This window comes from Haematobia irritans, chromosome 3 (assembly GCF_050003625.1).
Source record: "Haematobia irritans isolate KBUSLIRL chromosome 3, ASM5000362v1, whole genome shotgun sequence".
NCBI lineage: Eukaryota > Metazoa > Arthropoda > Insecta > Diptera > Muscidae > Haematobia > Haematobia irritans.
Window position 1 is genome coordinate 33,415,717 of NC_134399.1, and position 15,891 is coordinate 33,431,607.

General features: G+C 32.3%; 1 protein-coding gene across 1 annotated transcript in view; it reads right to left on the bottom strand.

The window, feature by feature from the left end:
- Window positions 1–15,891, bottom strand: part of LOC142230828 (uncharacterized) — a 108,663-nt gene that overhangs the window by 68,872 nt on the left and 23,900 nt on the right. The gene's annotated exons all lie outside the window — the stretch shown is intronic.

Consider the following 15,891-nt stretch of genomic DNA (forward strand, 5'->3'; position numbering starts at 1 on the left):
AATCGAAATGTGTGGTGTTTAATTATTATATGCAATTAACAAGAATTATCTGTATTGGACACAGGTTTTTATATAATTTGCCAAAAAATTCCAGTTAAGAGTTAACCGTTTAAGGCATCTACAACTTCTTCTTCACTTTGATGCCCTCAAGAAATTAAATCGGGAGATATATCTAAACATGAATCGATACATGCCCAACATTTTTAATTTCAAGAAAAACTGAAATAAAAATTGGTACTTCTTTTATTAATAAAGGGTGATTTGTTAAGCGCTTGATAACTTTTTTTTTTTAAAAAACGCATAAAATTTGCAAAATCTCATCGGTTCTTTATTTGAAACGTTAGATTGGTCCATGACATTTACTTTTTGAAGATAATTTCATTTAAATGTTGACCGCGGCTGCGTCTTAGGTGGTCCATTCGGAAAGTCCAATTTTGGGCAACTTTTTCGAGCATTTCGGCCGGAATAGCCCGAATTTCTTCGGAAATGTTGTCTTCCAAAGCTGGAATAGTTGCTGGCTTATTTCTGTAGACTTTAGACTTGACGTAGCCCCACAAAAAATAGTCTAAAGGCGTCAAATCGCATGATCTTGGTGGCCAACTTACCGGTCCATTTCTTGAGATGAATTGTTCTCCGAAGTTTTCCCTCAAAATGGCCATAGAATCGCGAGCTGTGTGGCATGTAGCGCCATCTTGTTGAAACCACATGTCAACCAAGTTCAGTTCTTCCATTTTTGGCAACAAAAAGTTTGTTAGCATCGAACGATAGCGATCGCCATTCACCGTAACGTTGCGTCCAACAGCATCTTTGAAAAAATACGGTCCAATGATTCCACCAGCGTACAAACCACACCAAACAGTGCATTTTTCGGGATGCATGGGCAGTTCTTGAACGGCTTCTGGTTGCTCTTCACTCCAAATGCGGCAATTTTGCTTATTTACGTAGCCATTCAACCAGAAATGAGCCTCATCGCTGAACAAAATTTGTCGATAAAAAAGCGGATTTTCTGCCACTGATTTTGGTAATAAAATTCAATGATTTGCAAGCATTGCTCGTTAGTAAGTCTATTCATGATGAAATGTCAAAGCATACTGAGCATCTTTCTCTTTGACACCATGTCTGAAATCCCACGTGATCTGTCAAATACTAATGCATGAAAATCCTAACCTCAAAAGAATCACCCTTTACATGCAATTTCAATGTGCCTACCAGAAATATTGATTTTAGACCCCATAAAATATATACCGATCGACTCAGAATCACCTCCTGCGTCGATCTAGCGCTTGGTGTCCGTCCGTCCGTCCGTCCGTCCGTCTGTCCATGTATTTGTTGTTCACAGGATTCCGGTCGCAATTATTAACCGATTTTGATGAAATTTGGTACAGAGAGTTTTTTGGGCACAAGGACGAACGCTATTGAATTTGGAAGAAATCGGATCAAATTTAGATATAGCTCCCATATATATGTATCGCCCGATTTCGACAAATGGGGTCACGATGCGCGTTTTTTCAAACGGATCGTCACCAAATTTGGCAAAAGGTAATCTTTTCCATCGCCCTTCAAGTCTGCAAAATTTTATCCAAATCGGTTCAGATTTAGATATAGCTCTCATATATATGTATCGCCCGATTTTCCCAAATTTGGCCACAAAACCTTTATTTATCAACCGATCATACTCAAAGTTGGCTAAATATAATCTTCTATAGCACTAACTATATGTGCAAAAAATCATCGAAATCGGTTCAGATTTAGCTATAACTCCCATATATATGTACCGCCCGATTTTTCTAAATTTGGCCATAAAACCCTTATTTATCAACCGATCTTACCCAAATTTGGCTAAATGTAGTCTTCTATAGCACTTACTATATGTGCAAAATATCGTCGAAATCGGTTCAGATTTAGTTATAGCTCCCATATATATGTATAGCCCGATTTTCTCAAATTTGGCCATAGAACCCTTATTTATTAACCGATCTTACTAAAAGTTGGCTAGATCCAGTCCTCTATAGCACTAACTATATGTGCAAAATTTCATCGAAATCGGTTCAAATTTAGATATAGCTCCCATATATGTATCGCCCGATTATGAAAAATTCGCCCTTATAACCTTATGTTTGACCATACAGGCCTCATTTCGTAACTGATCTTACTCAAATCTTGCACAAGGTAACCTTTTGTGGTATTAATCAAACCCGCAAAATATTATGCAAATTGGTTCAGATTTAGGTATAGCTTCCATATATATGCATCGCTCGATTTTCCCAAATTTGGCCATAGTAATCTTATTTATTAACCAATGTTACTCAAATTTCAAATTTTGATGTACTAGCCGATCGTACTTGTAGCTCTTACATAAGAATATTGCTCGATTTTTAAAAATTTGTATTTATTACCCACACTAATTTAACGATTTTCTCTTTGTTAATAATGGGCTCAATATTAGTGGCATACTAGCTCCGTAGGCGCAATATCAACACAGCCAGTGTTTCTAGAGGTAGCGGAAATTCCCTATATGTAGGGTTTTTCTAATATTTAACGTCTTGTAGGGACGGAGGGCCACAATATAGGGACATTTTCACTCAACACAATTTGTAATAATTTTTACATTTTGGTGGCTCTAGAGGAGGAAATTAGAAGCCGGCAAGGCTTGATCTTTAACAATGTGTGGTAAACTTTATTCCTGTAGAGAATTTTGTCAACATTTTATTTCTATAGAACATTTTGTCAAAATTGTATTTCTATAGAATTTTTTTTTTCAAAATATTATTTCTATAAAAAAATTTCTCAAAATTTTATTTCTGTAGAATTTTTTCTCAAAATTTTATTTATATAGAATTTATTGTCAAAATTTTATTTTATAGAAAAATTTCTCACAAAAATTTGTTTATAGAAATTTTTTCCACAATTTTATTTTTATAGAGATTTAACAAAAAAGATAACTAATTTGGGTAAAATTCTACCAACTGTGGCAACCATGGTGGTAATACAAATTTATATTCTAAGTTATATATGTTGCATATTCATGTTTTAAAATAATAAAGTACTTAGAACCATTTTGTTTTGTAAAATTTTTTTTAAATTTAACGAAAAATATAGTAGAGAAAATTGTTTGGGAATGTATAGGAAGGTAGGGAACTTTTCTTGTCCTTGTAGGGTAAGCCGAACATTTTCCCTGGCAACATTGACTATGAGCTATAGTCAGATTGACACAAAGCACCCATAGACATGTACCCCTTAATTTTCTTAAATATGCAACTGCGGTTTATCTCCCAGACCTATATGTTACCCCTGCTTTTGATTACTAATTCTGTAATGGTGGTTTAGGGTATGATATAGTCGGCCCCGCCCGACTTTCTACTTTACTTGCTTGTTTTTGTTAATTCTGACAGCAAAATGTTGACAAAATTTTCTAAAGAAATTTTTTACAAAAAAGTAAAATTTTCTACAAAAGTAAAATTTTTACAAAATTTTCTATAGAATTAAATGTTTTTTTTTATACCCTCCACCATAGGATGGGGTTATATTAACTTTGTCATTCCGTTTGTAACACATCGAAATATTGCTCTAATACCCCATAAAGTATATATATTCTGGGTCGTGGTGAAATTCTGAGTCGATCTGAGCATGTCCGTCCGTCCGTCTGTTGAAATCACGCTAACTTCCGAACGAAACAAGCTATCGACTTGAAACTTGGCACAAGTAGCTGTTATTGATGTAGGTCAGATGGTATTGCAAATGAGTCATATCGGTTCCACTTTTACGTATATCCCCCATATAAACGGACCCCCAAATTTGGCTTGCGGGGACTCTAAGAGAAGCAAATTTCATCCGATCCAGCTAAAATTTGGTACATGGTGTCAGCATATGATATCTAACAACCATGCAAAAATTAGTCCATATGGGTCCATGCAAAAATTAGTCCATTGCGGAGCCTCTAAGAGAAGCAAATTTCATCCGATCCGATTGAAATTTGGTACATGGTGTAAGTATATAGTCTCTAACAACTATGCAAAAATTGGTCCACATCGGTTAATAATTATATATAGCCATATAAACCGATCCCCCGATTTGGCTTGCGGAGCCTTTAAGAGAAGCAAATTTCATCCGATCCGGCTGAAATTTGGTACATGGTGTTAGTATATGGTCTCTAATGACCATGCAAAAAATGGTCCACATCGGTCCTTAATTATATATAGCACCCATATAAACCGATCCCCCGATTTGGCTTGCGGAGCCTTTAAGAGAAGCAAATTTCATCCGATCCGGCTGAAATTTGGTACATGGTGTTAGTATATGGTCTCTAATGACCATGCAAAAAATGGTCCACATCGGTCCTTAATTATATATAACACCCATATAAACCGATCCCCAGATTTGACTTCCGGAGCCTCTTGGAAGACCAAAATTCATCTGATTCAGTTGAAATTTGGTAGGTGATGTTAGTACATGGTAGCCAACAACCATGCAGGAATTGGTTCATATCAGTCCATAATTATATATAGCCCCTATATAAACCGATCCCCAGATTTGACCTCCGGTGCCTTTTGGAGAAGCAAAATTCATCCGATCTGGCTAAAATTTGGTACGTGATGGTAGTATATGATATTTAACAGCCATGCCAAAAGTGGTCCATATCAGTCCATAATCATATATAGCCCCCATATAAACCGACCCCGAGATTTGGTTTTGGAGCCTCTTTGAGGAGCAAATTTCATCCGAGTCAGTTGAAATTTGGTACAGTGCCTAACTAGGTCCATATCGGTCTATAATTATATATAGCCCTCAGATAAATCGATCCCCAATCACACAAAAATTGGTCCGTATCAAGTTCATAATTGTATATAACCCCCATATAAGCGACCCCCATATTTCAATTCTGGCTCTCTACCACGTATGGACTAACTCACAATTTAGAAAACGATGTTAAGAAGTTTTAAGATACTACACCCAAGTAATTCGATTGTGGATGACAGTCTTTAGTACAAGTTTCTATGCAATCCATGGTGGAGGGTACATAAGATTCGGCCTGGCCCAACTTACGGCCGTATATACTTGTTTTGTGTTAATTCTGACAGAATGTTTTTATTTTATTTATTTATGTAATGAACCAACGCCCTTCTGGACAACATGTTGATAGAATTCAATCAATAGAGCTCTAGTATTCCACATAAAAACTTAACCTTATTATTAAAACAAGTATATACGGCCGTAAGTTCGGCCAGGCCAGTCCACCATGGATTGCGAAGTAACTTCTACTAAAGATTGTGATTGTGGTAATACTTACCGGTGGCCAGGTATCTTAAAACTTCTTGGTATATTAGGCAAAACAAGGTATATATAGGGATCTTTCGGATGAAGTTTGCTCCTCCAAGAGGATCCGGTAGTCAAGTCTGAGGATCGGTTTATATGCCATATAATTGTGGACCGATATGGACCAATATGAGCACGGTTGTTAGAGACCACATACTAACACCACGTACAAAAAACCGGATCGGATGAATTTTGCTCCTCCAAGATGCTCCGGAGGCCAAATATGTGGATCCGTTTATATATAGGCTATATTTAATTATGAACCGATATGAACTAATTTTTGCATGGTTGTTAGTGTCCATATACATACTTACACAAGATACAAAATTTCAACTGTATCGGAGGAAATTTGCTCCTCCAAAAGGATCCAAAACCAAATCTGGGGATCGGTTTATATGGCGGCTATACATAATTATGGACCGATATGGACCAATATTTGCATGGTTGTTAGACACCATATACACTGAAAAAACAGTGAACCCACCAGGAAGAAAACTTTCGGTCAATTTTAGACAATTTTAATTTTTTTTTTTTAGAAAATTTTAACTAAACAGTATTACTAACGCTAGCATCACGCCGATATCACAAAAATAAGTAAATATGTTTCGACAAATTCAAGAATATTTATTAGACATAATTAGGTTTTTTCATTTGTTAATGAATATTTTGTAGTTTGAAGGAAAAAATTGGACTTCAAAATTGCAAGAATGTCTTAAGTGACATACGAAGTTGATGATGAAGTCATTTGTGGTAAAATTTACAAATTTAAAGAAATAATGAACTATTTTGAGAAATACGAATTTAGTAAATCCTTATGCTTAATTTGTGTATAATTTTCCCGTTTTTTAGTTAATTTAACTTACGTACTCAAAAAATATTAGAGTAAAGGAAACTTTCTCCAAACATAAAAAGTCCATGAACTAAAATAAAGATAAATTGGCTTTAGTGAAATAGGGGGTTCCCTTTTTTTTTTTGAGTGTACTAACACCACTTACCAAATTTCAACCGAATCGGATGAAATTTGCTTGCCTTAAGGGCTCCGCAAGCCAAGTCTGGGGGGGGGGGTTGGTTTATATAGAGGCTTTACGTAAAAGTGGTCCGACGTGGCCCATTGGCAATACCATCCGACCTACATCAATAACAACTACTTGTGCCAAATTTCAAGTCGATAGCTTGTTTCGTTCGGAAGTTAGCGTGGTTTCAACAGACGGACGGACATGCCTAGATCAACTCAGAATTTCACCACGACCCAGAATATATGTGTGTACTTTATGGAGTCTTAGAGCAATATTTCGATGTGTTACAAACGGAATGACAAAGTTAATATACTCCCCATCCTTTGGTGGGGGGTATAAACAAAATTTTGAAGCAAAGATTATAAACTTTATTTTAATTAAAATTTCATTACATTAAAGAAATTTGTCCTAAATATTTTGTAAATTGCGCCTGCTAAAATTTAGGTTGCGTAATATTTAATATCACGTAAATTTTTTTTCAGTGCATACTCTGCGTGCACCATTTCCATCGTCGACGTTCAAGTTCTGGTTGCCAATCAAAGGTGGACATTTTTTGGCAACTAAATCCGATAATGTTGTTTGTTCACAAACAGTTCAATTTTGGAATGGCTTCCCATCGGAGAAAAACAAATTCGGTAACTGGTCACATTCGTGCGAGCGAAGCTACTCCTTAGCTTCCTAGGCCCCCTATGGTCGTGGAGAATTTCAGAACCGACTTTGACAAAATTTTCAAAAGAAATAAAATTTCGACAAAACTTTCAATAGAAATAAAATTTTAACAAAATTTTGTGTAGAAAAAAAATAAAATTGTCTATACAGAAATAAACTTTTGACAAAATTTTCTATAGAAATAAAATTTTGGCAAAATATTCTATAAATAAATAAAATGTTGACAAAATTTTCTATAAAAAAATTAACAAAGCTTTCTATAGATTGTGACAAAATTTTCTAAAGAAATAAAATTTTGACAACATTTTCTATAGAAATTCGATTTTGACAAAATTTTCTATAGAAATACAAATTTTGACAAAACTTTCTATAGAAATACAAATTTTGACAAAATTTCCTATACAGAAATAACGTTTTGACAACATTTGCTATAGAAAAAAAATTTTTCTACAGAAATAAAATTTTGACAAAATTTTCTATAGAAATACAAATTTTGACAAAATTTTCTATAAAAATAAAATTTTGACAACATTTTTATATAGAAATAAAATTTTGGCAAATCTTTCTGTATAGAAATAAAATTTTGACAATATTTTTTTTTTAATTGACAAAATTTTCTATAGAAATAAAAATTTTGACAAAATTTTCAATAGAAATATAATTTTGACAACATTTTCTATAGAAATAAAATTTTGACAAAATTTCTATAGAAATACAATTCTGATAAAATTTTCTATAGAAATACAATTTTGACAAAATTTTCTATAAATAAAATTTTGACAAAATGTCTATAGAAATGAAATAATGACAAATTTTTCTATTTAGAAATTAAACTTTGACAAAGTTTTCTATAGAAATAAGAGTTTGACCAAATTAGCTAAAGAAATAAAATTTTGAAAAAAATTTCTAAAAAAATAAAATTTTGAAAAAATTTTCTAAAGAAATAAAATTTTGACAAAATTTTCTATAAAAATAAAATTTTGACAAAATTATACATTAATGTTTCTTCAAGCTCGGGGTCTTGTTTTTAAATATTTTATTTATTGTTGCCAATCTTTCGCGATTTCGATTTTGAATCGCTCCCTAGGTTAGGTTAGGTTAGGTTATGTGGCAGCCCGATGTATCAGGCTCACTTAGACTATTCAGTCCATTGTGATACCACAGTGGTGAACTTCTCTCTTATCACTGAGTGCTGCCCGATTCCATGTTAAGCTCACTGACAAGGGACCTCCTTTTTATAGCCGAGTCCGAACGGCGTTCCACATTGCAGTGAAACCACTTAGAGAAGCTTTGTAACCCTCAGAAATGTCACCAGCATTACTGAGGTGGGATAATCCACCGCTGAAAAACTTTTTGGTGTTCGGTCGTAGCAGGAATCGAACCCACGACCTTGTGTATGCAAGGCGGGCATGCTAACCATTGCACCACGGTGGCTCCCTAAGGGGTCTGCAATAGATTTATCGAAATTACATTTCATAAATATCACAGTATTAAACGTTTTATAATTTGAATAAGTGTACATACTAATTACATTTAGTTATTAATTTAAAATGGTATTATAAAGTAATATAATTGTACAAAAATGTAATTTCTATAAATCTATTGTTGACCCCTGAGGAAGCGATTCAAAATCGAAATCGGGAACAATAAATAAAATATTTAAAAACAAGACCTCGAGCTTGAAGAAACATTAATTTATAATTCTAACAAAAGGTCGACCAAAAATCAAAAAAAAAAAACTAATTTTGATAAAATTTTCTATAGAAATGCAATTTTGACAAAATTTTCTATAGAAATAAAATTTTGGAAAAAATTTTATATAGAAATAAAATTTTGGCAAAACTTTCTATATAGAAATAAAATTTTGACAACATTTTTTATAGAAAAAAAATGTTAAATTTTCTAAAGAAATAAAATTTTGACAAAATTTTCTACAAAAATAAAATTTTGACAAAACTTTTTATATAGAAATAAAATTTTGACAATATTTTCTTTAAAAAAATTGACAAAATTTTCTATAGAAATACAATTTTGACAAAATTTTCTATAGAAATAAAATGTTGACAAAATTTTCAATAGAAATACAGTTTTGACCAGGGCTGTGGAGCCGGAGTCGGAGTCGGAGTCTTGGAGTCGGAGTCTGAAGATTTTGCTGGAGTCGGAGTCGTAAAAATTTTGCTCGACTCCGACTCCGGCTAAACCAAAATTTTTAAAACACTTCACATTTTTGTAACTAAGCAAGTTTTTACGCAAATTAGTTTCCATTGCGTTATTCATTCGATCAATGTACAGCATGATTGTAAATGAAAATCAACTTCCAATTACGGCTATCTTTTTATATTTCCTAGAATGTTAAACTAGCAGATGGACTGGATCGATCCAATCGATATTATTTTTATTTTAATTTTATTTTAAGGCCATATACATATGTGGAATATTGACAGAACATTTTTTCAAAGTTGTTGTTTTATAGAAAATTTTGTCCAAATGTTATTTCTATAAAAAGTTTTGTCAAAATTTTATTTCTATAGCAAATTTTATCAAAACTTTATTGCTATAAAAAAATTATTCAAAATTTTATTACTATAGAGATATTTTTTTCTATAGAAAATTTAGTCAAAATTTTATTTCTATAAAAAATTGAGTCAAAATTTTGTTTCTATAGAATATTTTGCAAAATTTTATTTCTATAGAAAATTTTGCAAAATTTTGTTTGTTACACAAAATTTTATTTCTATTGATAATTTTATTTCTATAAAAATTTAAGTTAAAATTTTATTTCTATAGAAAATTTAGTCAAAATTTTCTTTCTGTAGAATATTTTGCAGAATTTTATTTACTACACAAAAATATTTCTAAAATTGTATTTTTATTGATAATTTTTTCAAAATTTTATTTCTATAAGAAAAAATTGTCAAATTTTATTTGTATAGCAAATTTTCTCAAATTTCACTGCTATAAAAAATGTATTCATAATTTTATTACTATAGAAATATTTTTTTCTATATAAAATTTTATCAAAATTTTATTTATATAAAAAATTTAGTCAAAATTTTGTTTCTATAGAATATTTTGCAAAATTTCATTTCTATAGAAAATTTTGCAAAACTTTGTTTGCTACACAATTTTTTTTTAAATTGTATTTCTATTGATAATTTTTTCAAACTTTTATTTCTATAAAAAATTTTGCCAAATTTTATTTCTATAAAAATTTTATTCAAAATTTTATTTCTATATATTTGGTCAAAATTTGATTTCTATAGAAAATTTTGCCAAAATTGTATTTCTTTAGAAAATTTAGTCAACATTTTATTTACTAGACAAAATTTTTTCCAAAATTTTATTCAGGGAGCATACAATTTTGGAAAATTTGCTGCTAAGTCGAAAACTTGTAGAAATGACTAAAATTTTCAATTTTTTCAATGAATGAATCATAAATGCATTTTTGCGAAATTGTCTAAACAATTATAAATATTTCCCAAATATTGCCCAAGTTTTGTAGAAGTCTTATTTGAGATTTTATCAAAATGTAGATCTAAATACAAAGTTGTGCAGAGTATATTATAATCGGCCCGCCCGACTTTAGACTTTCCTTGCATTTTTATTTTTCGTTAAAAGTATGTTAAGTTAGATTTAAATTTTAAGTACATAGATTTTGTAGAAGTATATACAATTTTGTCTTAATCGATTCAGATTCAAATTCATGCATATGGAAATATAAACCTTTATATAGCTCGCAACAAATTTAAAGGATTTGAGATAGTATCAATAATTTTGGTCCACAAATACATATACTGTTGGTATCTTCTCATATTATGATGGGTATTTATATCATTATTTTATTTATTAAACATTGCCCTAAATTTGAAATATAGAGTTCAATTGACATCTAATATGAAATTAAGACCTTTTTTTCACACATAAATAAATACGATACTTTATATCGATCCACTTACGGTACCCCCACAATAGAACTACAAATTAGTGGTATTAAAATGAGATTTAGTTATATTACCCGGAGTCGACTCCGGAGTCGGAGTCGAGCTGATGAAAAATGCTGGAGTCGGAGTCGAGCAAAATTGGTTCGACTCCACAGCCCTGGTTTTGACAAAATTTTCTATAAATAAAATTTTGACAAAATGTCTATAGAAATAAAATAATGACAATATAGAAATTAAACTATATAGAAATTAAACTTTGACAAAGTTTTCTATAGAAATAAAATTTTGACAAAATTTTCTATAGAAATAAGAGTTTGACCAATTTGCTAAAGAAATAAAATTTTGAAAAAAAATTTTAAAGAAATAAAATTTTGACAAAATTTTCTATAGAAATAAAATTTTGACAACATTTTCTATACAATTGCAATTTTGACAAAATTTTGTATAGAAATAAAATTTTGACAAAATTTTCTATAAAAATAAAATTTTGAAAAAATTTTTATATAGAAATACAATTTTGGCAAAACTTTCTATATAGAAATAAAATTTTGACAACATTTTCTGTAGAAATAAGTTGAAAATTTTCTAAAGAAATAAAATTTTGACAAAATTTTATATAAAAATAAAATTTTGACAACATTTTTATATAGAAATAAAATTTTGGCAAAACTTTCTATACAGAAATAAGATTTTGACAATATTTTCTTTAAAAAAATTGACAAAATTTTCAATAGAAATACAGTTTTGACAAAATTTTCTATAGAAATAAAATTTTGATAAAATTTCTATAGAAATAAAGTTTTGATAAAATTTTCTATAGAACAAAAATGTTGACAAAATTTTCTATAAATAAAATTTTGACAAAATTTTCTATACAAATAAAATGTTGACAACATTTTATATTGAAATAAAATGTTGATAACATTTTTTATGGAAATAAAATTGTGACAAAATTTTCTATAGAAATAAATTATCCATAAAGCTCGAAAAATAATTAATTGTAAAATTATATCATGCATTTGGACATTAATCGCCTGTTTCAGTATCAGGCTAACATGAAAAATAATAGAAATAAATTTTTGACAAAATTTTCTATGGAAATAAGATTTTGCCAAAATTTTCTATAGAAGTACAATTTTGACAAAATTTTCTATAAAAACAAGTAGATACAGCAGTAAGTTCGGTCGGGCCGAATCTTAAATACCCACCACCATGAATCAAATATAATAGTTTACTTTGAAAGCTCTTCGTCGTAGCGGGTTTCTTGATAATGTATAGAATTTTAGCGGGTTTGATGACAAATGTTCTCCCAAGCAAATCAGTTCAACCAGATTCTACCTATGAAGACTAGAACATATTCTGGATTTATGAGAACCAATTTTGTTGGAGTTGTAAAGAAATCATAAACATATCGTGTATATGATGAAATAACGCCTTGATTTGAAAACTTTAAACTGTAGATTTTTTCCGCCATTATTTAAATGAATACGATGAGTAAAATCTGGAAATTTTACTTTCCGTTTCAAGCAATTTTCATGATCAGTGCGCCTGTTATACCCTGAAAGAAGTGATTTCTTCGCTGAGGTACGAAATTTGAGATAAGCAAAGTTTTCTTTTGACACAAATTTTACAGAAAATCGTTGAATCGCTTATCAAAAATTCGGATTAGTTTATTCTAAACGAAAATACTTTATACGAAAGGGAAATTTCGTTTGTCTAAAATTTCATTCCGGAGGAAAATATTTTTTTCTTTGGGTGTACCCTTAAAAAGTTAAATCGGTCTATATCGATGGACCGGTAAAAATAAATGCGATATTTATTCCAAATTCCAGTATATTTAAATTTTTGTGCAAATCGGATAAAAGCTATGGAGCCCAGGAGTTAAATCTGGAGATCGCTCTATGTGGAGGCTATAGTAAAACATGGGTCAACACACACCATATTCTGCTGACCTATTTGTGGTCAGCCGGATTCCAGAATCCTAGAAATAAATTCGGGAGTTAGGTCTATATGGGGGAGCCACCGTGGTGCAATGGTTAGCATGCTCGCCTTGCACACACAAGGTCGTGGGTTCGATTCCTGCTTCGACCGAACACCAAAAAGTTTTTCAGCGGTGGATTATCCCACCTCAGTAATGCTGGTGACATTTCTGAGGGTTTCAAAACTTTTCTAAGTGGTTTCACTGTAATGTGGAACGCCGTTCGGACTTGGCTATAAAAAAGAGGTCCCTTGTCATTGAGCTTAACATTCACCAATGTGGTATCACAATGGACTGAATAGTCTAAGTGAGCCTGATACATCAGGCTGCCACCTAACCTAACCTAACCTAACCTAACCTAGGTCTATATGGGGACTATACTAAAATATGGATCAATACTCACCACCTCTTAATGTTCCTCAAATACCTCTAGAATTCCACTTTCCGACGAATTGGGTGAAAACTACGAATTCTACAAGCCCAAGAAGTAAAATCGGGAGATCAGTCTATATAGGGGCTATACCAAAACATGGACCGATACGGACCATTTTCGACACACCTCTTTATGGTCCTAAAATAGATTTCCAATTTCCGGCAAATTGGATAAAAACTACGGATTCTAGAAGGCCCAGCAATAAAGTCGGGAGATAGGTCTATATGGGGACTATACCAAAACATGGACCAATAGGCACCATTTGCGACACACCTATTTGTGATCTTAAATACCTCTAGATTTTCAATTTCAAGCAAATCGGCTAGAAAATATAGTCTCTAGACGCCCAAGAAGCAAAATCGGGAGATCGGTCTACATGGGGGGTTATACCAAAAATTGGACCGATATACCTCAATTTTGGCGCACCTATTTGTAGTCCCAAAATACCTCTAGATTTTCAATTTCCGGCAAATCGGATAGAAAATACAGTTTCTAGACGCCCAAGAAAGAAAATCGGGAGATCGGTCTATATGGCGGCTATACTAAAACATGGACCGATACGGACCATTTTCGACACACCTCTTTAAGGTCCAAAAGTACTTCCAGATTATCAATTTCAGGCAAATCGGATAGAAAATACAGTTTATAGAAGCCCAAGAATAAAAATCGGGAGATCGGTCTATATGGGGGCTATACCAAAACATGGACCCTTTTTGACACACCTTTTTATGTTCCCCAAATACCTCTAGAATTCCAATTTCAGGCAAATCGGATAGTAAATACAGTTTATAGAAGCCCAAGAATAACAAGTATATACGGCCGTAAGTTCGGCCAGGCCGAAGCTTATGTACCCTCCATCATGGATTGCGTAGAAACTTCTTCTAAACATTGCCATCCACAATCGAATTACTTAAGTTGCGGTAACGCTTGCCGATGGCAAGGTATCTTAAAACCTCCTAACACCATCTTCTAAATTGTATGTAAGTCCATACGTGTTATATATTAAATCAATACGTATATAATTCAGTTCGACAAAGTAGACATAAAAGTTTGACAACATTTTCTACAGAAATAAAATTTTAACAAAATTTTCTATAGAAATAAAATTTTCACAAAATTTTCTATAGAAATAAAAATTTTGACAAAATTTTCTATAGAAAGAAGATTTTGACAAAAATTTCTACAGAAATAAAATTTTAACAAAATTTTCTATAGAAATAAACTTTTGACAACATTTCCTATAGAAATAAAATCTTGGTAGATTATTTTTGGCTCGAGTGGCAACCATGATTATGAACCGAATAAAATTTGAACAAAATTTTCTATAGAAATAAAATTTTGTCAAAATCCGGATCGGATGAGATTTGTTTCTCTTTGACGCACCGCAAGCCAAATCTGGGGATCGGTTTATATGGGCGCTATATATAATTATGGACCGATGTAGACCAATTTTTGCACGGTTACTAGAGACCATATACCAATACCATGTAGCAAATTTCAGCCGGATCGGATGCAATTTGCTTCTCTTTGAGGCTTCGCAAGCCAAATCTGGAGATCGGTTTATATGGGGTCTATATATAATTATGGACCAATGTGGACCAATTTTTGCATGGTTGTTAGAGACCATATACCAACATCATGTACCAAATTTCAGCCGGATCGGATGAAATATATATATATATATATACATATATACATATACCAAATTTCAAGCGGATTGGATGAAATATGCTTCTCTTTTAGGCTCCGCAAGCCAAATCTGGGGATCGGTTTATATGGGGGCTATATATAATTATGGACCGATGTGGACCAATTTTTGCATGATTGTTAGAGACCATATACAAACAATCGGATGAAATATGCTTCTGTTAGAGGCTCCACAAGCCAAATCTGAGGGTCCCTTTATATGGGGGCTATACGTAAAAGTGGACCGATATGGCCCATTTTCAATACCATCCGACCTACATCGATAACAACTACTTGTTCAAGCCGATAGCTTGTTTCGTTCGGAAGTTAGCGTGATTTCAACAGACGGACGGACGGACATGCTTAGATCGACTCAGAATTTCACCACGACCCCATCCTATGATGGAGGGTATAAAAATCGGGAGATCGGCCTATATGGGGGCTATACAAAAATATGGACCGATGGGCACAATTTTCGGCACACCTTTTTATGGTCCTCAAGTATCTCTAGATTTTCAATTTCAGGCAAATTAGATAAAAACTACAGTTTTTATAAGCCCAAGACCCCAAATCAGGAAACCGGTTTATATGGGGACTATATCAAAACTTGGACCGATATAGCCCATCTTCGAGCTGGACCTGCCTGCAAACAATAAACGAATCTGTACCAAATTTAAGGACGATAGCGCCATTATTGAAGGCTGTAGCGTGATTACAACAGACAGACAGACGGACATGCTTATATCGTCTTAGAATTTATCCCTGATCAAGAATATATATACTTTACATAGTCGGAAATCGATGTTTCGATGTGTTACACACGGAATGACAAACTTATTATACCCGCATCACCAT